At 46.5% G+C, this 13720-nt stretch overlaps 1 protein-coding gene across 1 annotated transcript in view; it reads right to left on the reverse strand.

Annotated features, from left to right (window-relative positions):
- Window positions 1-13720, reverse strand: part of PGAP1 (post-GPI attachment to proteins inositol deacylase 1) — a 1319879-nt gene that overhangs the window by 1023874 nt on the left and 282285 nt on the right. The window lies entirely within an intron of this gene.

Genomic DNA, 13720 nt, shown 5'->3' on the forward strand with positions numbered 1-13720 from the left:
TTGCTGGCATCTGATTTGATTGTGGTTAACGGGAATTGAATCCAACTCACACCCCTGCGAAGGTTTTTCGGACTTCATCCACCACGTTAAGGATGCTTTCACTCGACCTGGAGTGTGAATCCTCTTGTTTAAAGAGCCAGGACGACCATCCCAATTGTCTAGCACATGGGTCTGGAGAATTCTTGAGTGGGCTTGAGCCCAAGCCACCGACTGAATGCAGGCTGTCATGGAGCCTAATAGTGACATTCCTTCCCGGAGTGTGGGAGATCTCATCTCCCTGTATTTCTTGACCTTTACTACTAATGGTAGTCTGTGATCTTCTGGAAGGAAGGACATCTGTTTTTCCGAGTCCAGTATTACTCCCAAAAACTTTCTGGTTTTTGAGGGTTGAAGCTGGGATTTCTTTATGTTCGGTATCCAACCCAGAGACTTCAATATCTCTAATGTGGTTGATACATGAGACACCAGGGTCATTTTGGTGGGAGCCACTATCAGCAGATCGTCCAGATAAGGCACTATACAAACCCCTTGTCTCCGAATGAATGACACGGCTTCCGCCATTACTTTGGAGAACACTCTCGGAGTTGATGAGATGCCGAAGGGAAGGACTCCAAACTGATAGTGCTCCACCTGATGATTCCCCTGAATCGCAAACCTGAGATATTTTTTGTGTCTCGGGTGAATAGGGATATGAAAATACGCATCTTTCGGGTCGATTGTCGCCATAAAGGCGTGCTGATGTATTAAAGGAATGGCTGATTTTACAGACTCCATCTTGAATCTTCGATATTTTACATGTTGATTCAGACCCTTTGGATTTATGATGATACGTACTTCCCCTGATGGTTTTGGTACCAGGAATAAACGGGAATAATGTCCCTGACCCCATTCTGACTGTGGAACTGGGGAGATCACATTTGATCTTAAAAGGTCTCTGAGACCCAGAGTTAGCAGTTTGTGATCCCTCATTGAGAGGGTGGTAATCTTTAGACCCTGAGGGGGGGGAGAAGTTAACTCGATCAATAGGCCCTCCTTGATAACATTGAGGACCCAGTGGGAGCTGGTGATGTTTTCCCACTGATCCACATATTTTGAGAGTCTTCCCCCCATCGGGTCGGAGTCATTGTTTATCTTGCTGGAATGACTGTTGCTGCTGCTGCTGTTGTTTGGGGACAAAGATATTTTTCCCTCTGCCTTTAGCATAGCTCCACCTGCCGGTCTTGCCTTTACCCCTCCGCTGAGAGGGCTGAGACAGTGGGGCACGAAAAAACCATTTTCTTGGTTGTTTTTGCTCCAGGAGCGCCTTTTTCTTGTTGGTCGCTTTATCCAAAATGTCGTCTAAAGCTGGACCAAACACATAGTCTCCCTTAAAGGAGATGGCACATAACTTGGCCTTAGACGTGATGTCACCACTCCATAATTTAAGCCAGAGGGCTCTTCTGGCAGAGTTAGAGAGCACTAAAGATCTGGCGGCAATTCTAACGGATTCCAGAGAAGCATCCGCCAGAAACCCAGTAGCCTTAAGTAAGATAGGGAGAGAATCCAACATCTCACTTCTGGAGGTACCCTGAGAAATGTGCGATTCTAATTTCTCCAGCCAACAGGAAAGGGTCCTCGCTACACAGGTAGAGGCAATATTAGCCTTGAGGACAGAAGAAGAAGACTCCCATGATTTCTTCAGGAGACTCTCAATCTTCCTATCCATAGGGTCTTTCAACTGCGACGCATCCTCAAAGGGGAGAGCAGTTCTTTTGGCGACTCTGGCCACCTGCACATCCACCTTGGGAATGTCGAGTTTGACAAGGTCACCTTCTAGAGGAAATCTATGTTTCATCTCAGAAGACATACCAAGGCGCTTCTCAGGGAGTTCCCACTCTTGCTCAATCATATTAATAACATTTGCATGAACGGGGAATCCTGCCTTTTTCTCCGATCTGAGCCCACCAAACATATGATCCTGTATGGACTGTGGTACAGTTTCCTCTTCAAGCCCCATGGTGTTACGAACAGCAGACACCAGGTCCTCAATATTATCTGAGGAGAAGAGGTATTTCCTGACCTCAGCCTTAGGGGATGCTGGATCTTCCCAGCCAGCAGATGAAGAAAAAGAGTGGTCTGAATCCGAATCCGATTCAACGACCTGAATCTTCCTCTTCTTAGCTGGGGAATGTGGTGGCGGAGGCGGGGGTGGAGGTGTGAAGGCTGCCAAGGAAGATTGTACCTCCTGTTTAACAAGAGAGCGTATCTCATCTAGAAGGGATGGTTGCTCGGCTTTTACTATCTTGTCAGTGCATGGCTGACAGTTTTTTATCCCATGTAGGAGGGAGCTTTGCAGAACAGACCGGACACTTCTTCCTAATAGCAGCTCTAGGGGCAGACTTTTCTCCCTGAAACAGAGAGGGAGAGAAGAATGAGGAGCTAACCCTAAGAAAAACTACCTCCCGGATCCAGACCCTGCATACTCACAGTAGCAGGGGTAGCGCTGGGCTCTGCAGAAGCAGGGCACAAAGAACCATCCATACTGAAGAGATTATAGTCTTACCTTCAGTGGTGGTTCAGCAGGCTTTTATGGAGTAGGTCTCCTAGCACCTGCCTCCAGCGATAGGATTTTCCCCTCCTCCTCCAGGATCCACGTGTGGGACGCCATTGGCACCGACACCGCCGCCGGCGAAACCCGGAAGAGCCGGCTTCAGGGAGATACGAAAACCGGAAGTGACGCGCGCGCGACCGCTGACGTCACTTCCGGAACGCCGAACCGAGCAGCATGGAGGGAGGAAGCCGGGAAGCTCAGAGAGGATCCCGGCTGGGGATCCCGGCCTGCTTTACCCTCGCGGGGGCGCAGGAAGGCCGGGAAGGGTCCCGAGGTACCTGTCAAGCAGGACGACGGGAGCAGCCCACGGAGAGGCACAAGGCGACCCCAGCTGCCCGACTGAAACACAGGTAAGACCCTGAAGAATGACTGTAGCCACCGGCCACTACAGCATATGGAACCTCTCCCTGTCCCATGGGGAACAGGAAAGACACTGGTGAATGGGAGGTGGGAGGTACTTTTAACCTCTCTTGTGTTTCCTGTTCCCCATTAGGGCAAAGAGACAACCTCCATATGCCGTCGTGGAAGGTGACTAGAGAAATTAGGGGTTTCTTCTTGTATGATCTTATTGATGCAGTTAGCGCAGACATCCTTCTGCCACTGAACTGCAAGCGGGTCTTTGCAAAGGGCACATACTCTGTTCTTTGTTTTACCGCTAGACTTCCTCAACCCCTAGTGATCAAGCAGAAAAATGGACCCAGTTACCATAAGGTGACATTCACGTAGATCACTCACCACCGCTGTCAGTCAAGGGTACCGGTTTTGGAGGCTAGTCAGATGCACGTACAGCGTCCCTCCTGGACGCCGAGGAGTCTTACCGGACAGGACGACTGCCACTCATAGCACTCGAGCAGCGACTTTTTCTGGAATGCTGGTGGCTCCGCAAGGCATCTGACGAGGTCCTGCTGCTGCTGCTGCGATGGCGGCTGCTGTGGCTCATGCGGTCCCACTTCCATGGTTAAGTTCTTGGCAGGAGTGCTTCTTCTGTGGTCATCCCCCATTTATGAGGGATCCACTGCACTCACCGCCTCCTCCAGCACCCAATAATCGTCCCTCGCCCCCTCTACCACGCCATCGGGATCCTTTTTGCCAGCCGGGGTTTTATTCATGGGCGTCGCCATCTTGGATCCGGTGCCCGCCCCTGACATCACATGTGCACGCCCACTCCCAGCGTGCCTTGCACGGGACATCAGACGTGCGACCAGGAAGCGTCTGGAGCTTCTGGATGCTGGCAGAGGGCAGCACGGCAGCCACGGAGGAGCCCTGGACACCCAACCATGCTGCATAGACGGCTGCTCGGACGCTGAGGCCCAGAGGACCCGCGGACGCCGCTTCCGGCACCCGAGGACCAGCGCACAGGTCCTGCCTGTTCTTCCACGCCAGGACGAGAGTGGGTAAGTAGGACAAAATCTTCCGCAGTATTCAGCACGACGGTCCCTGTCAGGACAGGAAACCCAACTGAAGTGACAGAGGTACCGCCCGTTTATTTTCAGTAGGGTTCCTTTCCTGACTGAGCAGATCCCCTCTTTCAGGTGTGCGGTCATGGGGGAAGGGAAAAAAATGGTTTGGTACCGTGTTAGCCAGTAGAAAAAAAAAAAGATATAGAGTGCCCTCAGTGGGAGAAACAAAATAGGAATCTTGTGGGTGTAATACCTTTTAATGGCTAACAAAATAAAGTGAATGATGTTACAAAGCAAGCGTTCGAGACTGCTTACGTCTCTTCATCATCCTGATATAACATGATATTTGAGGAAACCCAATTATATACAGTATAGAGCACAGGCAAGGTGTGATACATGGACATTTAAATAGACAAAAACTGAGCTTAAAGAGAATTCTTAATTAGGTAAGATTAGACAAGTGGTGTGAAATTTTATGGACCACATATGCATGTGAGATCAAAGGGCTGGTAGTGCCTTCATTGTTTTTGAGGAAATTGAGTTCTGTGTGAACAGAATCAAAGATGGTGATGAATTTGTATTCCCAGACCCTGTGATGTTTCTGTGATTTGAAATTGCCTTTCAAAATGACAGCTTTCATATTGTCTATGTTGTGTCCTGGACCACACAAATGTTTGGCCACAGGTAAATGGATTTTTTTGTCTGTAATTGTATGGCAATGAAACCTCATCCTTGCTCTCAGGCTCTGACAGAGGGGGAATACTATTTCTTTAGGCACAGTGCACAGTGAAAAGCTCAGAAGGAAAGAAGCACCATATTGTAGTTCAGATTTTGCTGGAATGGTTTGAGGGTGCCATAACAGAAACCCCACATATGTGAACTTATTTTACAAACTACACTCCCCAATGAATTTATCTAAGGGTGCAGTGAACATATTGACACCACATGTGCCTCATAGAATTTTATACCAGTGAGCGTAGAAGAACGAATAAATTACATTTTTACCACTAAGACGTTGTTTAGCCCCCAATTTTTTATTTTTATAAGGGCTAATAAGGCTTTTTTTTTTTTTTTACAATAAACAGGTCCATTTTTTCCTGTGTGCACCAATACCCTACATGCAATCGGGAAATATTTTTCAGGCACAGTGCAAAGCTCAGAAGGGAAGGAGCGCCATACTATAGTGCAGATTTTAGGCTATGTGCACACGTTCAGGATTTTCTGCAGAATTTTCCTGAACAAAACCGAACTTTTTCTGAAGGAAATCCGCATGAGTTTTTTGCGCATTTTTTTCCGGAGCTTCTCAATGCATTAAATAGCGGGAAAAACGTTAAAAATCCGCAAAATTAATAAACATGCTCCGTTTTTTACCGCGATGCGTTTTTTGCGGAAAAAATGCATCATGTGCACAAAAATTGCAGAATGCATTACAAATTATGGGATGCTTAATGTATGCATTTTTAAAGCGTTTTCCCCACGGAAAACGGCAGAAAAACACGAAAAATCCTGAATGTATGCACATAGCCTTACTGTAATGGTTTGTGGTTGCCATGACACTGGGAGAGTCCCTCAGTTGCAAGAACAGCAGAACCCCCCATAAGTGACCCCATTTTACAAACTACACCTCTCAACAAATTCATCTAGTAGTGCAGTGATCATATTGACACCACGGGTGTTTCACAGAATTTTATATTATTTGGCAGTGAAGAAAAAATAATTACAATTTTACCACCAAAATTTCGTCTTAGCACAAGACGAAGATTTTACATTTACATAGGATAAATGGATAAAAATGGCACCATAATGTGTCCCACAATTTCTACTGAACGTGGCAATACCACATATATAGCTGTACAGTAATGCTTAGCCATACGGAAAAGACTGCCTCCTGGAGCACATATTTTCCTAGAATAATTTGCGGACTCTATATACAGAGCCCCTAAGTGCTAGAAGAGCAGAATCCCTCCCGCAAGTGCCCCCATTTTGGAAATTATGCCCCTTTGGGAATTTATCTACTGGTGTAGTGACGATTTAGACTCCATGAATGTTTACCAGAAACAAGCAGCAATGAACATTGCCAAGTGAAAATTGCCAACTGCCATTGCAGTTACCAGTACGCTGTAGTTACCAATACCTTATAATGACCAGTATATTATGCCCAGCTCATGTGTCACGACTCAGCTGTTGTGTGACTCGGGACCAGGGACTCCTTCCCTGCTTTTACCTCTAAGAGGCGCCCTAGCTCGTCATATTACCCAGGATATTTCTGAAGATGAAGATTCCGGGGCTTCCACTCTTGCCTTATATAAGATATATATATATCTTATTTCCTGAATCAGCCCTCTGTCTGTTCTCTTCCCCCAGCCAGGGAAGAGGGGCTCTACTGTGCACCGCAGTACACTAACCCAACAAATAAAGCATCATAAACCAGGGTAAACTGAAATGTCAAGCATACAACTATTCACTCACATATAACAGAGGAATACACCAGGGAGTGAAGAACGGGGGAATAACCAAAGTAAGAGGAAGGAAGGGATTTATCACACTTACATAACACGCACCAGTCACAGATAACTCCTCCAAAACTCCTCATATTAACACCTCTCCACCAAGCCATGCAGCAAAAACTAGCTCTGATATTGGGTTTGAAACAGGACCCAGATTATAAAGGGGATGGGAGTTGCTAACCAAGCTCAGCTGAGAGCTCATACACCCAAAGTATCCAACATGGCAGATAAACCCCTGTTCTGTCAAAATAAATAAACACCATTTAAAAAGATAGAGAAGTGCTTCTTTTCAGTGCAGGAGTAGGAGCATCAGACGCTGCAGTCTTCTGGCTCCTCTCTGTTGCGGTAACCCTGTGATATCATGCTTCTGGAGACATGCGGGCTTTCATCGCTTCAGAAATGTCAAACATGTGGACGCTATATGTGGTTTAGGTACACTGTGGAGCACTGATGGGAACGGGGCATTTAAATTTGGCAGCACAGAAGTTGTTGAATTTCTTTTGAGAGGTGAGGAGACATTTTGCTTTTGGAGACTTGGTGCTACCAGTAACATGGAAGCCCCTATATTTCCATTGACAGATGATGGATCTGAGTGGTTACTTTTTACATAACGTTCGGGATCACATTTATCCTTCAGTCTACGCTGAGCACTTACATTAGGGTTTCCATATAAATGTTTGAGTGACGTGACAGAGATAAATCCACCGAGATATCCATTCAACTATAATGAGGCAACAAAGATACTCAACTCCGTATGGCCTCTGTGCAGCGGTGTCCTTTTCATAAGTGTCCTTTTCATGGTCTCCTGTTGTGGACTATTCTCCACCTCCTTCCTCCCCTCCCTATCTCACCTGGCCTCATTTCTTGGTCATTTGAATGGTATAAGTTGCATGGTGTGGGTCAGATTTGACTTGTCAGATGTGACATAATTTCAAGTGACATATTTTAAGTGTGTCATCTGAAATATACCAGAAATAGTCCAGAAATCGGCAGACGGTAAGACAAAACACTGTCTTCTAAGTTTACTTGCCTCTCTTTCTCTCCCCTGCTCTTTAACCATGCTCACATTTCCCCCACTGTTTTTTCTCCACTAATCCTCACTCTCCTCCACTAACCCCATACCCTTGCACCCTCAAACCACATAACTATCTCCCCCTCTCTCTTACCCCCACCTCGCTTCATCTGCAGACCTGCTCTATAACATCAGACCTCTACCACCAAAATATAATATAAGCCAATCACTCTCCTTCACCCACCTGCTTCTTTGCTTATTCTTACTGCTGGCAACACATCCCCCAATCCTGCACCCCCCCCCCCCTCGCCTCATTCATCACTAGTCCTCACCCCTATCCTTCTCACACTATGAGAAACTATCGCAACCCCTCACACTTAAAATCTGTGCCACTGACCCCCAACCCCCTGCTTCCTCTCTCTGGGGCACTTTGGAATGCCCGCTCTATATGCAACAAGCTCCATGTGATCCACGATCTCTTTACTTCCCGCAACCTTTCCTTCCTGGCCCTCACTGAGACCTGGCTGACGCCCCCTGACACGGCCTCGCCGTGAGCTACGGTGGCCTCCAATTTACCCACACTCCTCGCTCTGGCAACAGACATGGTGGAGGAGTGGGTATCCTTTCTAAAAACTGTTCCTTCCACCCTATCCAACCCCCACCCTCCCTTATCCTCCCTTCTTTCGAGGTTCACTCTGTCCGTATCTACTCTCCCTCCAATCTCCAAATGGCTGTCATATACCGACCACCGGGCTCAGCCACTGCCTTCATCGACCAATTCTCCACCTGGCTCCTTCACTTTCTCTCTGCTGACATCCCCACCATCATCATGGGTGACTTTAATATCCCTACTGACACCCTCCAAGCTCCTGGCCCTTACTTCATCCTTTGGACTCACTCAGTGGCCCTCCACAGCCACCCACACAGACGGACATACACTAGACCTCATCTTCACCCGCCTCTGTTCCTTATCTAATCTCACAACCTCTCCCTTCCCCCTATCTCACCACCATCTACTCACCTTCTCATCCTTGTCCTCCTCATCTGCATCCCATGTCCAGCCATTACCACACCCTCGCAGAAACCTCGCACACCTAGACATTCACAGACTCTCTCCTACCCCTGTCCTCAATATCTTCACTCCATGACACGGACAGTGCCACCGCTTTCTATAACTCCACCCTCACATCAGCCATAGACTTAGTCGCCCCCCTCATGCATGGCACAGTGCAACGAACCAATAGGCAACCTTGGCATAACAATCTCACAAAAAAACTTCGACAAGCATCCAGGGTTGCGGAGCGGCGTTGGAAGAAAACATGCCTGCCAGACGACTTCACTGCTTTCAAAGAAGCTACATTTGACTTCAAATTTGCCCTCACCTCCGCTAAACAGACCTATTTCACTAACCTTGTATCTTCACTATCCTACAACCCAAAACAACTATTCAGCACATTTACCTCCCCCCTCCGCCCACCACTGCCACCTCCAACTCCCCTCATCTCCTCCGAGGACTTTGCCACCTACTTCATAAACAAGATCGACCAAACAAGGCTAACCTTTACAGTTCCATCACCCCAACCACTCCATATACCAGACCTCTGCCCTTCCCTAATAACCTCCCATCTAACTCTCTCCTTGACAACCTCCAATCTGGCTTCCGCCCCCACCACTCCACCGAAACTGCCCTGACAAAAATTACTAATGACTTACTCACAGCCAAAGCTAACAGACAGTTCTCCATCCTCCTCCTTCTTGACCTGTCCTCTGCTTTCGACACAGTCGATCACTGCCTACTGCTACAGATTCTTTCTTCCCTTGACATCAAAGACCTTGCCCTGTCCTGGATTGCCTCATACTTTTCCGATAGCACATTTAGCGTTTCCCACTCCCATACCACCTCTTCATCCCGCCCTCTCTCTGTTCGAGTCCCTCAGGGCTCTGTCCTAGGGCCCCTACTTTTTTCGATCTATACTCTTGGCCTAGGACAACTCAAAGTCCCACGTCTTCCAGTACCACTTGTATGCAGATGGCACACAGATCTACCTCTCTGGCCCAGATGTCACCTCTCTGCTGTCCAGAATCCCAAAGTGTCTGTCAGCCATATCCTCCTCCTTCACCTCTCGCTTCCTAAAACTCAATGTAGACAAAACCGAAGTCATCATCTTTCCCCCATCTCACGTATCCCCCCTACCTGACCTATCTATTATGGTAAACGGCATCACGCTCTCTCCCGCACCTGAAATCCGCTGCCTCAGGGTAACTCTCGACTCTGCCCTGTCCTTCAAACCGCACGTCCAAACTCTTGCCACCTCCTGTCGCCTCCAACTCAAAAATATTGCCAGAATCCGTTCCTTCCTCAGCCCACAATCTACCAAAACTCTTGTGCATGCCCTCATCATCTCCCGCCTCGACTACTGCAACACCCTCCTCTGTGGCCTCCCCGCTAACTATTGCACCACTCCAGTCTGTCCTCAACTCTGCTGCCCGGCTAATCCACCTCTCTCCTCGCTACTCCCCTGCTTCTCCCCTCTGCAAATCCCTCCACTGGCTCCCCATTCCCCAACGAATCCAGTTCAAACTACTAACACTGATCTACAAAGCCACCCACAACCTGTCCAATCCCTATATCTCTGAACTCATCTCCCAATATCTTGCCTCACGTAATCTCCGATCCTCCCAAGACCTCCTAGTCTCTTCCACACTTATTCGTTCCTCACACAACCGCCTCCAAGATTTCTCCCGAATAACCCCCATCCTCTGGAATTCCATGCCTCAACACGTCCGACTATCCACCACCCTCGGCTCCTTCAGATGGAACCTGAAAACCCATCTCTTCAAGAAAGCCTACAGCCTGCAATAACCATTCTGCCGCCTCACCATCGCCAGAGACACCGCCTCGCACCTACCTTTTGTCTCTTCCCCACTATCCCATAGAATGTAAGTCCGCAAGGACAGGGTCCTCTCCCTCTGTACCAGTCTGTCACTGTAAACCTGCTTACTATAAACGATATCTATAACCCTGTATGTAACCCCCTTCTCATGTACAGTGCCGAAAACTGTGGCCGATGGCATTTTATGCAAAAGAGATAGATACAGATATATATATATATATATATATATATATATATATATATATATATATATATATATATATATATCTATCTCTACTAGATGGTGGCCCGATTCTAACGCATCGGGTATACTAGAATATGTATTTATGTATGTATATAGCAGCCACATAGTATATAGCACAGGCCACGTAGTATATAGGAGCAATGTAGTATATAGCAGACAAATATTATGTGGCCTGCGCTATATACTATGTGGCTGCTATATACATACATATTGTAGAATACCCGAGGCATTAATACAGGCCACGCAATATATAACAGTGGCCACGCAGTATATAACACAGCCACGTACTATATAACACAGCCCATGCAGTATATAGCAGCCACGCAGTATATAACACAGGCGACGTAATATATAGCAGCCACGTAGTATATAACACTGCGCACGTAGTATATAACAGTGGCCACGTAATATATAGCACAGCCCACGCAGTATATAACACAGCCCACGTAGTATACAGCAGTGTGGGCACCATATCCCTGTTAAAAAAATAATTAAAATAAAAAACAGTTATATTCTCACCCCCTGGGATCCACCGAAGCTCCGGTGATAGGCGTGCGGCTGCCGCCATCTTCCGTTCCCAGGATGCATTGCGAAATTACCCAGATGACTTAGCGGTCTCACGAGACCGCCAAGTCTTCTGGGTAATTTCGCAATGCATCGCTGGGAACGGAAGATGGCGGCCGGGGCGAGCGGCTCGTCGGACTACGGAGAGTGAGAATAGCAGGTTTTTTGTTTTTTTAACATTACATTATTTTACTATTGATGCCGCATAGGCAGCATCAATAGTAAGGCTACGTTCACATTAGCGTCATGCGACGCAGCGTCGCCGACGCAACGTACGACGGCACGGAAACGCACGCAAAAACGCACCATTTTTGACGCATGCGTCGTAAAACGCAGCGTTTTTTGTGCGTTTTTTTTTGCGTTTTCCCAAAAAACACAGCGTTTTATGACGCATGCGTTGTCAAACAATGATGTTATCTTTCCACACAATTTAGTGTCTAGACACTAGATAATACCACCAATGAATAGAAGAGGGTGGGTCTAGTGTCTAGACACTAGATAATGCCACCAATGGGTAGATGAGGGTGGGTATAATGTAATTGTGGTATATATACCCCGGCATAGATTATTTCCAACCATACAGCATCAAGATGGAGCGTCCCATGGAGAGTATCTACCTCAATATGGAGCTGGAATTAGCCCTTGCTATTGCTTATGCTATTGCCTGTCATGAACAGAGGAAAAGAGATAAACTACGGAGAAGGAGTCGTCGGCGTTTTTGGCTACACCCTATAGTGGAAGTACGAGAGAGTCGTGGAGCCTACCATTGTCTGTTTGGCGAATTAAATGAGAACCAGGAGAAGTACTTTGAATACACCAGGATGTCACAAAACAGCTTCCGATATCTGCTGCGTCTGGTGGAAGGAAACATTTCCAGGCAGGACACGCAGCTCCGTAAATCGATTTCCCCCGAGGAACGTCTGCTGGTGACTCTACGGTACGTAATGCAATGTGAAGGATTTATATGTTCTTGCCATTTATATGTTCTTGCCATTTTTTTATATGTTCTTGCCATTTTTTAAAGTAACGTGTTTTGGTTTTGTGGGGTGGGGTATTGTAATTAATAAGAATGAAAAATTCTTTCATAACAATTTAATTAATTACATTTATTTATTTTTCTTCTTATCAGTTTCCTTGCTACCGGAGAGACCTTGAGATCACTGCATTTCCAGTTTAGGATTGGAGTCTCCACACTTTCTGGTATTATTGCCGACACATGCCGCGCATTGTGGGACAACCTCCGGGAGGAATTTTTACCCATCCCTACAACAGAATTATGGCAGGCCAACGCCCAAAAATTCGAACAAGTGTGTTCTTTCCCTAACTGTATTGGAGCCGTGGATGGGAAGCACATTAGGATTACCAAGCCTTCAAGAAGTGGATCTCTGTTTTTTAATTATAAAAAATACTTTTCCACCGCGCTCATGGCAATTGCAGGTGCGGACTGCAGGTTTCTCGCTGTGGACATTGGAGCATTTGGCCGTGCAAATGATTCACAGACATTTAAGGAGTCTGATATGGGCCGAAGATTGTACGATAACAATTTTAATTTCCCCCAGCCACGACCTCTTCCCAACACCGAAGGCCCGGCCCTGCCATTTGTTGTGGTTGGGGATGAGGCTTTTCAAATGAGTGGCAACCTACTTAAACCGTACTCCAGTCGGGGGTTGGACCGCACCAAAAGTATTTTTAATTATAGACTGTCCAGGGCCAGAAGAACTGTGGAGTGCGCCTTTGGAATCCTTGTCTCCAAAATGGCGTATCTTAGGATCCGCTATAAATTTTAAAATTGAGACAGTGGATGAGGTGGTGAAGGCGTGTGTGGTTCTCCACAATTTTATTATTGATAAAGAGAGAGTCAACGTGGAACTCGATGAACCCATACCAAATCCATTGCCTGATTATCAAGATCATCCTCTGCGGACAACTGTGGAGATTGCTCATATGACGGACCAATTTGCTGCATACTTTGTTTCAGATGTTGGCAGTGTTTCATGGCAAGATCAAATGGTTTAATTCATCTTGGTATTATGATGTCATGTAAACACTGTGTAGTCCATGTCATTTTACCATCCTATGTAAGGTTATTGTTATAATGTCCCCTTATTGTCTAATGCGTTGTGTTTTGAAATAAAGTTCCTGTGCCTTTCCGTTTTCACAAAACAAATCTCACATATGTTTTTCCATAGTAATCAAATTGTAAAATCCAATGTTATGTAAAGTATTGTGTGTCCCACAAAATTGATGTGAGCACCAGTACCCAAATGGACTGTGACAAAACAAAAAAATATTTCAGCCGTGTGTTCCATAGTTTTGACGTATAACATGATCGGCTCCCACCTTGTCAACCATTTTTAATCTTGCAGACTATTTGCATATGGAACCTGGCTTGACAAGGAGGGAGACGATCATGTTTGCAAAACTCTACAGAGTTAACACTATTGCACTCAGGATGCTGGAATTCGTCCAGAGTCAAATAGTGGCGACACTGTGAACATTGCTACCACCT

Source organism: Ranitomeya imitator, chromosome 7 (genome assembly GCF_032444005.1).
Source record: "Ranitomeya imitator isolate aRanImi1 chromosome 7, aRanImi1.pri, whole genome shotgun sequence".
Classification (NCBI taxonomy): Eukaryota; Metazoa; Chordata; class Amphibia; order Anura; family Dendrobatidae; genus Ranitomeya; species Ranitomeya imitator.